Below are 9,844 nucleotides of genomic sequence, written 5' to 3'. Positions count from 1 at the left end.
ATCAAATATTGACTATTGTCAAGTGGACTTTCAACCCAGAGTGACACTCAGGTCAGCCATCTGCGTCACATCTTCAAACGTTAGACTTTCAATTGAATCATATTTACCCTTCTGCAGCAATTCCTGACACTGTAGTTGCGATAACAAAAAATGGATGGAGTTAACCCTGGGTTGGTACTATTGAGAGCCCCACCAACATGTCCGATCCCCAACACCTTGCACGATGCTGCGGGAGAGGAGACATTTCATTGAGTCGCGGTCCTAAGACTAAGACCGTCATCAGATCCACGATCAACACGATTTACATGACTTAGTTCCACGTTTCACTTTGTGATTCCCTAAACTGAACACATGGCACATGGCTGGATGCGAACCAGCAACATTGTGACACAGAGGGATGTGCTTTAACCGCTATGCTGCCGCTAAGTCAGATGACCAGCTGTTCAGGTGAGCCTTACAGCCTTACATATTTGAAGAATATGGCTCTACTTAGTAACACACCAAAACATTGTGGCTCTTAGCCTCTGACTAGCTGGCCACCCCTGGTGTAGCGTGAGGCTTACTGGCAAAAATGCTACAAAATTGATCTTGAAAAAAATCTTCAGTCTTTGCGACAGCGCTCGGACAACCTCAGTACCGTCATGTGCGCAATCTCCTGCCTTGTTACTTTGTCAAAATGTATTGTCAATAGTGTGAATACGACATTAACATTTATTCATCCACGACATCAGGGAGGACACCCATACAAATCCACTTGAAGTGTGAACTCTGATACCAACGTCACTGTAACGTGAAAAAAATGAACTTATTTAATTCTCTTTACAGTAGCTTCAGAAGACCACTATTCAAGAAGACAGTCTATGACATACTTTATTATAGCTGACCAAATTTACTACTGTTTTTGTTGACCACAATCTTATATTTTGTCGACTAAAACCAGACTAAGACTAAAATTATTTAGATGACAAAATTGAAAAAAAAAAAAAAATCTGCATTTTAGACAGCCTTTACTAAAACTAGATCAAATTCTGCTGTCAAAATGAACACTGGCACCTACGTGTCAACATGCGACATGGATAGCAGACTTCAGTGTCAACATTAGATGCAAAACGTCATTTGTCAATTTGTGACTCATTGGAGTGAGAATGTGTCAAACAGTCACAAGCTGATGCTGAAGAGATGGTTACGCACTATGAGGGGCCTGTGGTGGAGACATTTAGATGGTGTTGAATCTGAATTCTGGACTGGAAGCTGCTTGACTACGGTGTCTGAGGTGGGAAGGTAAAGTGAGGCCATCAAAAGTGTGAATTTGACGCATATGTAGAAGCAGCAGGGACAAGTCAGAAGGCAGAGAACCGCCGTCATCACAAGCTGGCTCATTTGAGTCGAGGTATGTCTGATGCTGTTGACAGCACGATAGAAAGACAAGACAGATTAAAAGCACATGAACTATCTCCCGTAGTTGCCTTGCATTCAAAATAGGTAATTATCTCACTGGCTTTAAATAGAGCCGAGGCTCTCCATGGGAACTTGTCAATAGGGTCCAGAGCTCAGCCAACAAAAGACCATCTGATTTTTCATTCAGATTCCAAGTGCCCTTTCATTCACCTTTTCCTCGGTCCGAAGCAGAGAAGGGGGAGTATTGTGTGTTATTAAAGAGCCTTATCAAGTGGTTCATCAGCATCTCACTGACATTCAGCTCAAGAAAAGGCAGAGATACACTGTGAGAAATGAGAACCTAAGTGACTATAGCTATTTCCTCCCACACACGATAGGGCTGTTGTTCGGCAGTGAAAAAATGTGGCAACCATAAAGACAAACATGGAGATGGACTGTTTTGTCAAATAGATTAGATCATAATGTTGCAACTTAAAGGGATCGTAATATCACCTTCATGATGTTTCATTATCCACATCCCTTTTAAGGGTTTTCCCATTAGTCTTCCTGTTTTGTTTTGGTTGGTTTTAAATCATCTTGTAGGATATCACTGTATCAGGAAAGTGAAAGAAGCAAACAGACCATAAAAACATTTTCTGTTTAGGGAGAAAAAAAAACCCACTTAATATACATTTAGTGTAGCATCAAATAACTATTGCTGCCTTTCAAGTTTGTTAGTTTTGGTTATCACTCAGACTCATCCATCTGGCAATATACCCTTTATCTCTTAAAAATCTGGACAATACCCTGGGCAGGTCACACAGTGAGACAGCACATACAGAAGTGAGCTGTCAGTGTGTAGCTCTTTAATAGCATTACGATGCACAGCTGGCCCAGGGCCCGGTCCCCGTGATCTCCTCGAGCTGTACGAGCCACTACATTGTATTTCCTCTCGACTCATTGCACTCAACCAGACTGACTCATTTCATTTCCTGGGTAACCTTGAACTCCACATATCTTAGTGAGTCCTATCTGCTTGAGTACTTGCCTAGTGAACAAATGTGACTCAACGAATCGATAAACTCTGAGCCACAGGTGTGTTACACAATTATTACATTCATTCTTTTATTCTTTTAAATATAATTTCTTCAAAACTGAAACTGAATCACTGTTTAGACTAGCTATGAATTTGCTAACATATTTACTCAGCTGACTTCTTCTCAAAGCTGCCCAGCAGGGAATTATTCTTTTATCCCTTACACTTCCATCTCACACATTTAGATAACAAAACATTGGGATTTATTAAGAATACAAGCCAGAGAGGAGAGGAGCGCCGTCTATCATGGCAGCCATTACTGCAGCAGAGTTATGGCTCCTGTCCTGGTAACACTGCACTACTCAACCGGCTACTAAATGGAAGAGTTATGTGGACAAAGACAGAAAGATTTATAATGCCGGAGCCTCACATGATGAATAGCTGTTTTGCCCAGGCCTATTTGTTAGTGCTTAGGTTTCTGGCTGTGATATCTACTAAAAAAAGCAGCGGCAGGGGTTGTTTGAGGTCGCCTGTTAGACAGCTTGGAGGTAAACAAGACGAGAGTCGATGAAAGGTGTGATGATTTCACTGGAAAATCTTCATTATATGTAAATGTTATATGACAACATGAAGACTCAATTATTGCCAACGCTCATGTCTGAGATGCGCATTGGATTTCCGCATGGCAGCGTGCTATACAAAGACCATCAATAATGCAGGCCATATATTTCCTTAGACACCACACAAAACCTGACCAAGTTTGAAGAGGAAGGCCTTGAATTCGCAGATCATATTCATTTGATGTTGGATTATTGTACTTTCACATCTTCCAATGTGAGACTCTTTTCACTTTCAATGTCCTTTTTAAGTGTTTTCTTTCCAGAGCAAAACACTTGAACTGAAGATTTGTCGAAAGAAGGACTGTACAGTATGTGAGAATTGAAAATGTCTTGTCTCTTCAAAAGACTTTTTTTTGTTGTCTAAAATAACCTGTGGGTCAATACGTCTCACCAAGGACTTTGCCACAGGGCCCCTCACTGATTTCTTCACTGGGATTTAAACCTACATCTCCCATGGTCAGTGTTTATACCGTGGGAGCTTAGTATCTGTCTCTCTTAAAATGAAAAGCCTTTTCTATGGACTGTATTTTATAGCTCCTTCCAAAGACGCTTTGTTCAGCCTTAAATGGCGATTTAAATGACTTTCATATAAGTACTGTTCTTTCCAAATATTCGGGCCATACCATCTCTCGTTGTTGAAAAAGCAGAAGTTTCCCCCAATTTTGGCCTCATACCTACTTGCTGCCCAGTGTAATTTTCAAACAATGGATGGCAGGCATTGGGGAAATATTTAATCTTCAAATATAAACTTCAGTCAACTCAAGTAAAGTCAAGAAAGATAGTGGGCAGGCAGATGTTCACCAAATGTAACATTAATATTTACAAATGTTCAGACTTCAGGAGGTCTCTAAAGTGCTGACTCACTCCTACAACATGGTTTGAAGAAGCTAATTTATATAGTTTCACTGGAACACAAATTCTATTTATTGGTCTCCTATTTGGAATTTGAAAAATTCCATTATATATATCTGTAATCTATTAAAAATGAATCTGTTCTCTGATTGAGTACATGAATGTCTGGCGACACATTTCTTTCACAAACCATTCACACCTTGGGTTGAGACTCATCTTCATGAAAAGTCATTTTGGTTAAATTAAAAATACTCGGGATTAATTACACAATTTCCTTTGGCTGCATAAACCAATTAGGCACCTCATGCCCAAGCAGAATGAATGCGAGCACAGTTATGAGCTTCACGTTTCCCAGTTAGTCAGAACTTAGAAAACAAAACAGTGCTCAGTGCAAAACCCGAGGTGTAAATGCAAAGCAGGCCGGTCTGTGAAGAAGGAGACTCGGCAGTGGACAGTGGTCCGCACCAGCACTCATGAACTGGACAGACAGAAAACACAAAAGTGCTGCAGCTCACCTGCATTGGGGGACATAGTCTTATTCTTCTTTTTATTTTTTTTATTTTTTATAAGATGCCCTGGCTCTTTGGGGAACATAAATCCCAACATAACAATCTACATAACTTCCAATGTCATCCACATCACATGGCGGGAGGAGTGACCAATGAAGTGTAACAACGCCATCTAGTGGCAGCGGAAAGCTCACTTCTAGGCTTTCTCTACCAATCGATTGAAACACATTGTCCTGTATGTTAGCATCATCTTTGAGATTAGTCATCCCTAAGTGGCTCCTGTTCGACAGCTAATCCATAATCTTGTTTCATAATGCTGACAGGGCCGGTTCCTGTCCTTGTTTTGACACCGAAGAGAAATCTGACCTGTGTGGTTTCCACTGCAGCTCGGTGCTGACCATCACTTTCTGTGGGACTATTTTAAACCCAACACGGCGCTGCTGCACAACTCCTCAGTGCTGCTGTTGGAGTTTGGCGTTTGCTGTATGAAAATGAAAACTATTAAATGTATGTATCTAAACACACTTTTAACATTACACGAGAGTTCGATACAAATGTCCTCTACATTTCGGCATCATCCTGTTTGCTGAGTTAAAGAAGCCTAGTTTTCAACGAGTACTTTCCAACAACCTGAGAAACAGTCGTGTCCTGGGATTCACGGCTGCCGCCAGGTTTTGAATTGATAAATGAAACCAATGAGCTGCTCACCTCGCCTCAGTCTGAGGAGGAGATTCCACATAAATCACTATTACGCCACTGAACAATGAGTTTCATGACTGATGCTTTAGTTGAGAACATGGCAAATTATTGAGGGGATCATTGGTCAACTGACAGTGGCGTGGGCATTTCAGTAGCACCAATAAGCAGCACACTTTGCAGCGTTTAGGGAAGTATGAATAGGATAAATACTGGACAATGCAAGGCACCGGAATATTAGCCACACACCCTAAATTTAAGAAGGAAAACAGATCTTTTTGAAACACAAGCTGCACCGGTCTGTAAGCCGCGGGTGCAGTGGTGCTGTCTGCGCCGTAGAAAGGTCAGTGGTGCTTAAATATACATGAAGATCACTTCTAAACTAGTCTTTAAAATGGAGACGGACTCATGGAACAAACTGGGCAATGTTCTGAACTTGAGTCATGAACTCCTCACATATTTTATTAACATTAAAGCGCTCAAAATGAATTGTTTTGTCCTGCATGTCTGACGTTCAGACACTACAGGCAGTCTCAGCTGCTGCTTCTTGTCTCCGGTCCTCCAGGAGATCGGCCCTGTGGGTTAGGTTTAGGGTTTAGGGTTGTTGACACGTGGATGAAAACAGCACACTTTGAGGGCTTTATGGTCAATAAAATGCATGTGATTTCATTGGTTTGGTGTGACGAGCATGACGCTCTTTAGCCAGTAAAAATCCATATTTAAGATGCGTCATTTCATGAGCCGCAGGTATTCTCCGGAACTAAAATAATTGTGTGTCTAGCAATAAAATGCACTGCAATATCTGTTCATTGAACGACAATTTTATCAATGATACATCATGAAATATGTGTCGAAGAAATGGCAAAAATGTTCCTGAGATGGCAGAATGTGGGAGGTTCAATAGCCCATTTCTTCTGGTGCAACACAGACGCATGCAGGTCATCTTTGTTGCTTTCTGCGATAAATGAGGGTTTCTGGATTGAGAAAGTTCTGCCTTTTTGGCATGTTAACGCGCTGTTTACACAGTGATATGTCATAAGCAGCTTGGATGCAGACCTTTGTTTCCATTTTCAACCAATAGCATGTCAGCTTATCACTTGACGTTGCCTCCAGACAATCATGTTTTTTGTTTTTTTTGTACCCATCTATCATTGGAATGAATGTGAGAAGGATTGTGATGACATGCTGGGTTACATTTAAATTGCCTCCCCATACAAAAACTGGACGTTAATTGTAGAAACTAATGAAACTGCTCTCTAAATTTGTTGCCATCAAACAGATTCACTCTTAGTGTCCTGTGACGGCTGACCTGTTCAGGGTGTGCCCCGAATCAAAAAAAAGAAAAGCAAATAGCTTCACAAAAAAGTTAAGAGCATTAAGTTCAATGTCCAAAAAAAACTGGGGGGAAAAAGAAGAGCACTCCTTTACCTCGTCATCTCCCACTGAAGAAGGACACCTGTGGAGAAGAAGAATAATGAGTCATTGTCTATTTGAAAATAATACGGAGACCTGTTGAACCAGAACCCCAGCAGCCAAGTGACGTGACAAAGAGCCAGAGGCTGAAATGTTGAAAGGCTCCTCTGTTTACTGTGGCAGAGGAGCCAGGTTGAAACGGGTCAGACGCTGCAGACTACACAAACATCTATCATGGACTGGGCCCAGAGCGGCAGCACCAAGCTGTGACACGCACACGGTCGGATGATTATACCAGAAGATAAATCACTCCATCAGTCCTTGTAGGAGACGTGCGGCACGATGACAATAAATGAGAAGATTGGGCTAATTAGTTCCAGCAGGAGGGGAACACCTGCTCGGAGATTATGTTTTTGCAACTTCAAATTTCCTCTATAAAGTCGTGACTTCCTACGATCGTTGGAACACGACCAACACAGCTTCGACCAGGATCGGAGATTGAGAAGGAGAACGTGAAGACGCTCTGCCTGCTCACAGAACTGACGCGCTAAAGTTGTGAGCAGCGACAGCTTCAAGGATTCAAGAGGCCAAAACAAGTTTTCTTTGCTGGGTTTCTGTCATGCCAGCTATGTATTTTTGTTTTGACCATGGAAACTTTCAAGGCTCCATTTACTCTCTATTACGAAGCGAAACCAGGAAGAGCTGCTGATGAAGGTCAGCAGACTTTAATATTAATGAAGATAAGTCTGGCAAAAGCAAGTCCATGAAAGTTTAACAGATTACCTGTTCCCCTCTGTCATTAAATAATATAATAGTGAACGTCCGAATAAACCGCAGCTTTATTGAGGTGGGTTTCATCCCATGTGTGGCCCTGCACACTGAGGGGACAAACATTCATCAGAGTATTAAAAAGTTTTAAGAGAAGTTGACCTGCTGCTCAACTCCAAACCAGTGGTCCCCAACCCCCAGTACTGGTCTGTGGATCAATTGGTAGTGGGCCACACAAGAAATAATTAATCATTTCCATTTTGTGAGTTATCTGAGTCTGAAGGTTCTTTTATTTTGAAAAAAAACAAACGTTAATTTTGAAAAATAACCAGATTCTATCGGTTAAGCCTCAGTCACTTGCGAGCCAACATTTAACCCACAAGCTCGCGAAATGAGTCAGGATCAGCCGGAAAAGTCTCAGTGAAGAGACTGGAGAAGAGCCTACAACTTCCAAGAAGGAGAACGTTTTTGACAAACATTACCAGGAATCGTACTTGAAATATGGATTTATTGCGGCCGTCTGCCGTCACTCCCAGATGGGACCGTCTCATTGTTGAGAAACAAGCTCAGGGCTCCCATCCATTTAACCATATGGTGATTTTCATGCACTTTATATAGGCTTTTGTGGGGCGTCTGTATGCCAATTTGAAGGCATGTTTAAACGTTACCATAGCGACCAGAGTCAGAGAGCATTAGGGCACTGGTCGAGCGGAGGAGAATCTTAGTGGGCACACAAACATGCAGAGGCCTTATCTGACCATTCAAAGGGGTTGTCAAGCGTTAACCGGTAAACAGTGATAAAAAGGTTGGGGACTACTGACCACTGCCCTGATCTATAAATCTTAGAAACTAAACTCATTTTTGGATTATTTGTTTTGCATTTGGTTTGTTCTTTTTTTTAATTTAATGATAATTTATCGTCTTTTTGTTTCAGTAGAAACGCCTCTTGAAATATTTTTTTTTTTATGTTTGTGCAGTGGCTCTGCTGGCCTAACATAACCAGAAATCATGAACATATTTATGACAAAAGTGAATTTCATTTCTAATATTTTCCCAAAATATATCATATATAGTATATATAATAATCATAATCATGTCACAGTATATCCCAGTGTTGTTTTTCCACATTAGAGTTTTCATCCAATCAGAATTCAGCTAGCTTGTGCAAGGCCTTCAGCAGCAACAGTGCAGGCGCAGGTGCCCTCAGAGTGAACAGACACATGTAGTTGATGGATGGTTCCGTCATTTCAGGATGAACCGCGACTTGTTTCTCGCTCTCGGAGCCTGTGGCTTAAACATATGAGGACATTTATGGGCAAACTAGCTTCAGAGCAACGAAACCGCAGATGTTTGGTGACTTTCAGCGTGTATCACACTGGTCCCCGGGGAGATAACCAGGTGGAGAAAGTTCGCCACTTTCAGTCAGGCATATTATATATATATATATATATATATATATATATATATATATATATATATATATATATATATATATATATATATATATATATATATATATATATATATATATATATATATATATATATATATATATATATATATATATATATATATATATATGACTGAAGGCCTAGGTGGTATTGAGCCTAACATAAGTTCCTGCATATCGTGTTTGTAATTTTAGTATGGTGACAACCCTGCTCACTGGCCTTCATGGCAAGTGAAGAAGTAACCAGGCACACATGCTGAGCATATGCAGAGGATCAGTGGCGCTAAGCAGCGGAGCTCACGATCAAGACTTGAGTGCTGATGATTCTTTGTGTAATTACAGCCACAGACAGAAGCGATGGCCACTATCTGCCCTCCCTCGATTTGCATGGCCACTTTCAACACTCCATCATTACATTTCCTTGACAACACCAGCAGAATATAAAACAACAAGAGCGGCGGGTAAGTCTCTTTCAAAAGCCTGTTTGCACTGATAGTTCGCGCAAATTAATTTAGGATGAAACTGGTGCAGCGTGTGTACGTTCACTTCAGTGAGCCTGTCGCGCATCAGAGACAATACACAGCTAAATTAGAACATCAGTGCTGCTCAGACAAGATGAAGTCTGAGCCGACGACACACTGAAGCCCTGAGCGTGTGTGAGCACGTTCCAGACGTGAAAATAATCACTGGAAGATGGGCTCAATAAGCCAAAGATAACTATGAATTCATCTAGGCGAGTGTCGCTCGGGCGGCTAAGCTCTTTAGCTTATCTCTGATACCGAGACTCGCTGTAATGACAGAGCGGCGTATTGACACTCTGAGATAACGCCTGCCATGTCAACGCAAACAAGTCAGCCATGTTTCCGTGGAATTATTGAATATGTTTTCAAGCTTTTAATTAGACTGGATTCTGGATCACGCAGTGGTCGTGTGGGGTTCAGAAAAATTAATTAGCTTCATCTTTATTTTACACCCTCGTTTAGCACTTGATGCTAATGATAGATCACCACGGTTTTACTGTAGTGGAGGCAGATACAAATGATGACAGTAAGTAGAAGTACTTTGCATCCGTTTCTGGTGCGTTGCTCTATGTGAGTGGTGATGACCTACAGAGGTTTTCCAT

The sequence above is a fragment of the Synchiropus splendidus genome, chromosome 6 (assembly GCF_027744825.2).
Source record: "Synchiropus splendidus isolate RoL2022-P1 chromosome 6, RoL_Sspl_1.0, whole genome shotgun sequence".
Taxonomy (NCBI): Eukaryota; Metazoa; Chordata; class Actinopteri; order Syngnathiformes; family Callionymidae; genus Synchiropus; species Synchiropus splendidus.
Note: the sequence above shows the minus strand (reverse complement) of the source record.